This window comes from Zalophus californianus, chromosome 5 (genome assembly GCF_009762305.2).
Source record: "Zalophus californianus isolate mZalCal1 chromosome 5, mZalCal1.pri.v2, whole genome shotgun sequence".
NCBI classification, from domain to species: Eukaryota; Metazoa; Chordata; class Mammalia; order Carnivora; family Otariidae; genus Zalophus; species Zalophus californianus.
The window spans coordinates 152,460,054-152,467,599 of NC_045599.1; positions in this window are offsets into that span (position 1 = coordinate 152,460,054).

Consider the following 7,546-nt stretch of genomic DNA (forward strand, 5'->3'; position numbering starts at 1 on the left):
GAGGAGCGCGGGACACACAGAACAAACAATGAAAATTGTTGCTTCCTGGGGCGCCTGGGCGGCGCAGTTGGTGAAGCGTCTGCCTTCAGCTCAGGTCACGATCCCGGATTCCCGGGATCGAGCCCCACGTCGGGCTCCCTGCTCAGCGAGGAGCCTGCTTCTCCCTCTGCCCTTCCCCTGCCTGTGCTCTCTCTCTCTCTCAAATAAATTAATAAAGTCTTTAAAAAAAATCATTGTCTCCTGATGGTGGGAAATGGGGAAGAGGGAAGAGGGGGCTGTTGTAGAAATATTTGAGTATTCAAAATATGAGGATGTATAACTCTGATAAGAATAAAAACAGAAGTAGAAAACGAGACAGACTAGATAAGAGCCACAGATTTGGGGAGAGGTAACATGAGAACACAGGGGGGGAGTGTGTTTCAAACAAGTGATCTGTAGAAGACATGAACTCGATGCTCGGGAAAATTTGCTGTCCATTTGATATATGTGACCTCACACCATTAAAAAGCAATTCCAAATGAATAGAAAATGCTATTGTGCAAGTTCTATTGTTGTAAGAAGAAACACATATTCTGTGTTCTAGTTCCTTTAAAAAATATCTTTAATCAACCACAAGGTCACAACTTATAAAACACTAACAGATTATACTATTCAAAATCAAGGACTTATTTACGTTAAAAAATACTTTAAATTGACTTGAAAGACCAAAAAGTTAGGAAAATAATCTCAATTTACAAGGCTTAATATCATAAATTATAAAAATCACATATTAATAATGGAAAGATCAACCATCAAATAGACAGAAAAGCAAAGCAACTGAGAAGACAATTCACAGAAGTGGAGAGATAACTGTCCAGGAAACACGCGATGATGATGCCCAGCCTCAAACGTAACACAAGACGAAGGAGAGTTTGCACACAAGTAAAACATCATTTATCTCCGATCAGACAGACAAAGACAGAAATGATGGAGAGCTTATGGGCCTGACGAGGGTTTTGTAAACAGGCAGACTGATGTAAACATATACTCTTTAGGAGTATTTTGAATATTACTTTATAATTTTTGTAAAATATGAGATGTATATGGTTATTAATTGAGACACTCTACATGATAAAAAGGTAAGGGTAAGTGTAAAATTTGGTGGTTTTTGTAAACATGTACGTCCGTGTAATCATGACACCCATCAGCATATAAAGTCAAGTCCCCATGTGTCCTGAGCCGGTCCCCCCCTACCCTCTGTCCCAGGTAACTTCCCCTGCTACTGGTTAATATTAGCCAGTTATGTTCTAGAATGCCATATAAATGCAGTTACATACTCTACCCTCTTTTGTATCTCTCTCTTGTTTCAGCATAATGTGTTTGAGATTCATCCACGTTGTGTGTGGTAGTTCATGCCTTTTTATTGGGGCACAGGTTACATTCAGTAAATAGACCACAATTTAACTCCTCCATCTATCGATAACTACTTCGGTTGTTTCCAGTTTGGGGCTAATATAAACAATACCACAACCAACATTTGGGTCAAAAATTTGCAGGGCATGTGTTCTCTTGGGTGAATACCCAAGAGCAGAATTTCTTAGACAAGCAGTAAGCACGTGTTTAACTTTATATGAACCACCAGCAGTTTTCCAAAGCGCTCCTGCAATTTTACCCTTCCCCCAGTGGTAGTTAAGAACTCGGTTGTTCCTCATCACTGCTAACACTTGATATTATCAGTCTTTTTAACTTCAGCCTGATTCTAATGCTTTAAGTTCGTATTTCTCTTACAACAAACGATGTTGACCATTCTTGAAAGACTTATTGGCCATTTATCTATCTTCTTTTGGCAAGTGTCCATTCAAGGCTTTTACCCATTTTTTATCAGATTCTTTGTCTTCTTATCAAAATGTGTGATGTGTTTATACACACACACACGCACACACACACACACACACCATTTTGTCAAATTATACACTATAAACAATATATCCTATATCACAAATGATACGCTATGTACAACATAATCTACTTCACAGTCACACACTGCGGCTTGCCCTTTCATTGTATTGTCTCTGTCCCCTACAGACAATTTGAAGTCCAATTAATCCCTTTTTTCTCTTACGGATATTCTCGTGTGTGTCCTATAGAAGGAATAGTTGCATACCCCAAATTGTAAAGATTTACTCATATGTTTTTTCCAGATGGTTTAACTTTTGCATTTAGATTTATGATCCATTTTAAAATAGCTTGGTATATCATGGGAGGTAGAAGACAGTTATTTTTTTTCATGTGTATGTTGAGTTGTCCTTGTACCAGGGCATTTGTGTGAAGACTATGTGATCACATATATGGAGCTCTATATTGGGACTCCCTCTTCTGTTCTGTGGCTCTGCAGGTCTGCCTTTACACCAGTGTTCAACTGTCCTGATGACTGTAATTTTATAGTGAGGCTTGAAGTCAAGTAGCATAAGCTTTCCAGGTTAGTTCTTCTTCAGAATTGTGAAACTAATCTTGTTCTATGTAATTCCATGTAAACTCTAGAATCAATCTATCAGTTTCTACAAAAAAAAAAAAAATCTTACTGATATTTTGATTGGTGTTGTATTGAATCCACATATCAATTTTGGGAGAATGAACATCTTAACAACATGGAGTTTGCAGTCCAGGACTAGGCTATTCTTCTCATTTTATTTACATCTCCCTCACTTAACTCTCAGCACTATTTTGTAGTGTTTTGTGTAGAATTTTTGTGTAATACATTTGATTTAATTGATTTCTATTTGTTTAAATTTAAATTCTTATTTTTTTTAAATTGTCAAAAAATAAATTTCCTGGGGTGCCTGGGTGGCACAGTCAGTTGAGTGTCTGCCTCTTGATTTTGGTTCAGGTCATGATCTCAGGGTCATGAGATCAAGTCCCACGTTGGGTGCCACACTCAGTGGGGAGTCTGTTACTCTCCCTCTTGCTCTGCCCCTCCACAATCCCCCTCTAAAATAAATAAATAAATCTTTAAAAAATAAAAGTCCTATAATTTCTTGCCACATTGTAGAAATATAATTGATTGTTTTATTAAAATGTCTAAACCACCTAAAGCAATCCACAGATTTAATGCAATCCCCATCAAAACACCAACAGTTTTTTTTTTTTTATAGAACTACAACAAACCTAAAATTTTTATGGAACTACAAAAGACCTGAAAAATCCAACGGAAGTGAAAAGAAAAATAAAACTGAAAACATCACAATTCCAGATTTCAAGTTATATTACAAAGCTGTAGTAATTAAAACAGTATGGTACTGGCATAAAAATAGACCTATAAGATCAATGGAATTGAACAGAAAACCCAGAAATGTACCCACAACTATATGGTCAATTAATCTTCGACAAAGCAGGAAAGAATATCTGATGGGGAAAAGACAGTCTCTTCAACGAATTGTGTTGGGAAAACTGAACAGCAGCATGCAAAAGAATGAAACCAGACCACTTTCTTACACCATACACAAAAATAAACTCAAAATAGATTAAAAATCTAAATGTGAGGCCCAAACCATAAAAATCCTAAAAGAGAAACACAGGCAGTAATTTCTTTGACACTGGCTGTAGCAACTTTTTTCTAGATATGTCTCCTGAGACAAGGGAAACAAAAGTAAAAATAAACTATTTGGACTACAGCATAATAAAAACTTCTGCACACAGCCAAGGAAACAATCAACACAACTAAAAGGCGACCTACTGAATGGGAGAAGATATTTTAAAGTGATATATATCCCATATAGGGTTAGTATCCAAAATATAGGAAGAATTGGTACAACTCAATACCCCCAAAATAAATAATACAATTAAAAAAATAGACAGATGACATGAACAGACATTTCTCCAAAGAAGACCTCCAAATGACCAACAGACACATGGAAAGATGCTCCACATCACTCATCATCAGAAAAATGCAAATCAAAACCACAATGAGATATCACCTCACCCCTGTCGGAGTGGTTGAAATAAAAAACACAATGGGATGCCTGGCTGGCTCAGTTGGTAGAGCATGTGACTCTTGACCTTGGGGTTGTAAGTTCGAGCCCCACCGTTGGGTGTAGAGATTATTTAACAATAAAACCTTTAAAAAACCCACAAGAAACAGCAAGTATTGGCAAGGATGCCGAGAAAAGGGAGCCCTCGTGCACTGTTGGTGGGAATGCAAACTGGTGCAGCCACTGTGGAAAACAGTATGGAAGTTCCTCAAAAAAAATTAAAAATAGAACTACCCTGTGACCCAGGAATCATACTACTCGGTATTTACCCCCCAAAATACAAAAACACTAGTTCGAAGGGATACCTGCTCTCTTATGTTTATAGCAGAATTATTTACAATAGTCAAGATATGGAAGCTGCCCAGGTGTCTACTGATGGATGAGTGGGTAAAGAAGATGTGGTCCTATACATCCAATGGAATGCTATTCAGCCATAAAAATAATGAAATCTTACCGTTTGCAATGACATAGATGGAGCTAGAGAGTACAATGCTAAGTGAAATAAGTTAGTCAGAGAAAGACAAATACCAGATGATCTCATTCATGTGTGGAATTTAAGAAATAAAACAAATGAGCAAAGAGAGAGAGAAACCAAGAACCAGACTTTCAGCTACAGAGAACACAGTGATGGTCATCGGAGAGGAGGCGAGGAGGCGGGGGGTGGTGGTGGAGTAGATGATGGGGATTAAAAAGCACACTTATCATGATGAAAAAAAATAAATAAATAAATGGAAAAAAGAAATGTAATTGTTTTAAGAGGGATATTGTATCCTGTGGCCTTGTTAAATTCACACATTGATTCTAATAGATAATTTGTTTTCCGCAATCATGCTGCCAAAGAAACCTTTCCAAAATCTGTCTTGTGTCTTTGTTTGCTTGTTTGTTTACTTACTTATTGTCTTATTACACTGGCTAAGACCTCCAGTGTAATGCTGAGCCCAAGTGAAAACCCTTATCTTTCCCATCCTGAAAAGCATTCACTCTTTCATAATTAACGATGATGTCAGCTGTGGTGTGTGTTGATGTCCTTTGTCAGGTTGAGAGATTTCATTCTGCCCACAGTTTCCTGAGTGTTCTTAATAAGGGAGTTGTAAATTTTGCCACCATTTTTTTCTGCCCATCTACTGATATGACTCTTCTCCTTTATTCTGTTAATATAATGAATTACATTGATTTTCCGAAGTTGAGTCAATCCTAAATTCCCGGGATGAGCCGCACATGTGCATGGAGCTTTACCCTTTGATGTGTTGTGGAACTTGATTCCCTGACATCCTGGAGGACTCTCATTTCTCTGTTCACGAGACATATTGGCACTGTGATGAACGGACGTCAAACAGACAAAGACAGTGTCCAAGGGACCGCAGTCAGAACACATTTCATAGCCACCAGAGTGGCTAAGTGGAAATCAGTGACCATGCCAAGTGTTGGCAGGAGTGTGAGGTTGCCAGCATCCTCCACATTGTTGAGAGATGTAAATGGGACAGTCATTTTCTATCCCTGGAAAAACTCCTCATTCACCCCGTGACCCAGTCACCCCACTTCTTAGACTCTATCCTGATTCTGTGCCTTCACAGATACGGGACTGCCTTTGTGGAAGGCTGCACACTGCAGCACTGTTTTGAAAAGCAAAAGCTTCTAAGAACACAAATGTCTTTTCTGGGGGTCCGGTCGAAGAACCACAGTGCTTTCCCAAAATGAATGCTATGAAGATATTTTTGAAAAAATGAGGAAAATCTCTATAAATAATTTGTAGTGGGGGGATTTCCTTGATTTACTGTTCAGAAAACTAGCAGGGTGTAGAAGAGATATACAATAGGTTATCTTGTCTCTGAGAAAGAAAGGGAAAGGATTTACTTATTCTCCTGAATGCAGGCGTATCTTTGCTTACGTTAGCAAAAAAAATCATGGAAGACCTGTGAGAAGCTAATGAGGATGGACAAATGGAGGGTGGGACAAATAAAGGGAAAGGAAAGAATCAAGACTTTGCTGAGTATACTGTTCATGACTTTTAAACCATGGAAGTTACTTTGCAAAAAATAGAATCCAGTCTAAAATGGGAAAAGCTCTAAAATTAACATAGAGAGAAATACATAAATCTGTGTATGAAATTGACAGGATAATATATTTTCAAGCAATTTTGAACACAGTGCTTTGTGCATCCTGAATGTGATATCTTCCAGATACAAAAAGATTTGCAAAGAAAAAAACTGTACTCAGTGAATTTATTGTTATTAGTAATGTTGATATAGCTTTGAAACTTTTTATGCATATTTTAAGATAAATCAAATAAATAAATATACAATGGTGAAGGAAACAAGACTTTCAATATATGGGGAGAGATGTAAATAAAAATATTTTGATGTTAAATATAAATTAGAAATATGTGTGTGCTTATCTGAGATGTAATTGATTATCTACGTTATTTCAAAATCTATATATAAAAGTTGACCATAAATATGTTTCTCAGAGAGTCATATAAAAATCTGGAAAAGTCAGAGATTTCACAAGATAACAAATACAACGACTTGCTCTTCTTCTTGTTCCATTATAGTACATACCCGATTCATCGTTTTCATAAATAACTTTAAAATCACCAAATACGTATGAAAAGGTAAAAAAAAAAAATACATAAGTGACAAAATGTAAATTTTTTCCCTATTCCCGCTACAGATTTCACTCCTCCTAAATAACTCCTTGGAAATCTGTTTCTATCCCGACAAATCTTTCTGCACACAATAATAGCATTTAAAAAAAAAAAAAAAAAAACAAATGAACAAAAGTCCTGCCAAATTTTTACCCCCTGGTAATGTTACAAATATTCCCCACTAGGCGTCCCTTAAAGTAAAAGAACAATGCAGCAATGTTCCCTCTTAGAGTTGCCATCATCACCGTGTCCTCTGGGTAGTCCTGCAGCTCCTCGGAGCGTGGATGACGCTGCTCCCAGCTCGCTGTCCTCAGAAGGGTGTGGTCTTATGGCCCGTCCTCACTGTGCTCAGAAGGGACTGCGCATAATACGGACCTCACCTCGTCTTTAGCTGTCAGGCTGTGTGTGTCCCTCAGGGTCTCTGAGATGAGCACAGTCTGAACACTGCCACCGCTTCAAGGGCGCCTCCCTTCCACTTTCATAAACACGCCCACTTCTCTCATCTCCCCTGCCCTGGTCCCCAAGTGATGGCAGCCACCAGACTGATCCCCACTTCCAAGATCTTCTAATTCAAAAAGGTCCCGATACATTTTTAATTTAAATTCTATGTATCATGCAGTAAGTCACCTTCGGGATTGGCTTCGGTCCATCCGCCTCATTCTCTGGAGATGCACCCAGGTTGCCATGTGGACCCACAGGTCACTTTGTGCACTGCTGAGTAGTACCTCAACCATCCGGCCACGGAAGGACGTTTGGGCTGCTTCCAGTTTCTGTTACAAATAAAGCTGCTATGAACATCCGTGTGCAGAGGTTTGTGTGAACATAAGTTTCTGTTTCTCTGGGACCAATGCCCAAGAATGCAATTGCTAGACTTCGTGGTAGTTTCAAGTTTAGT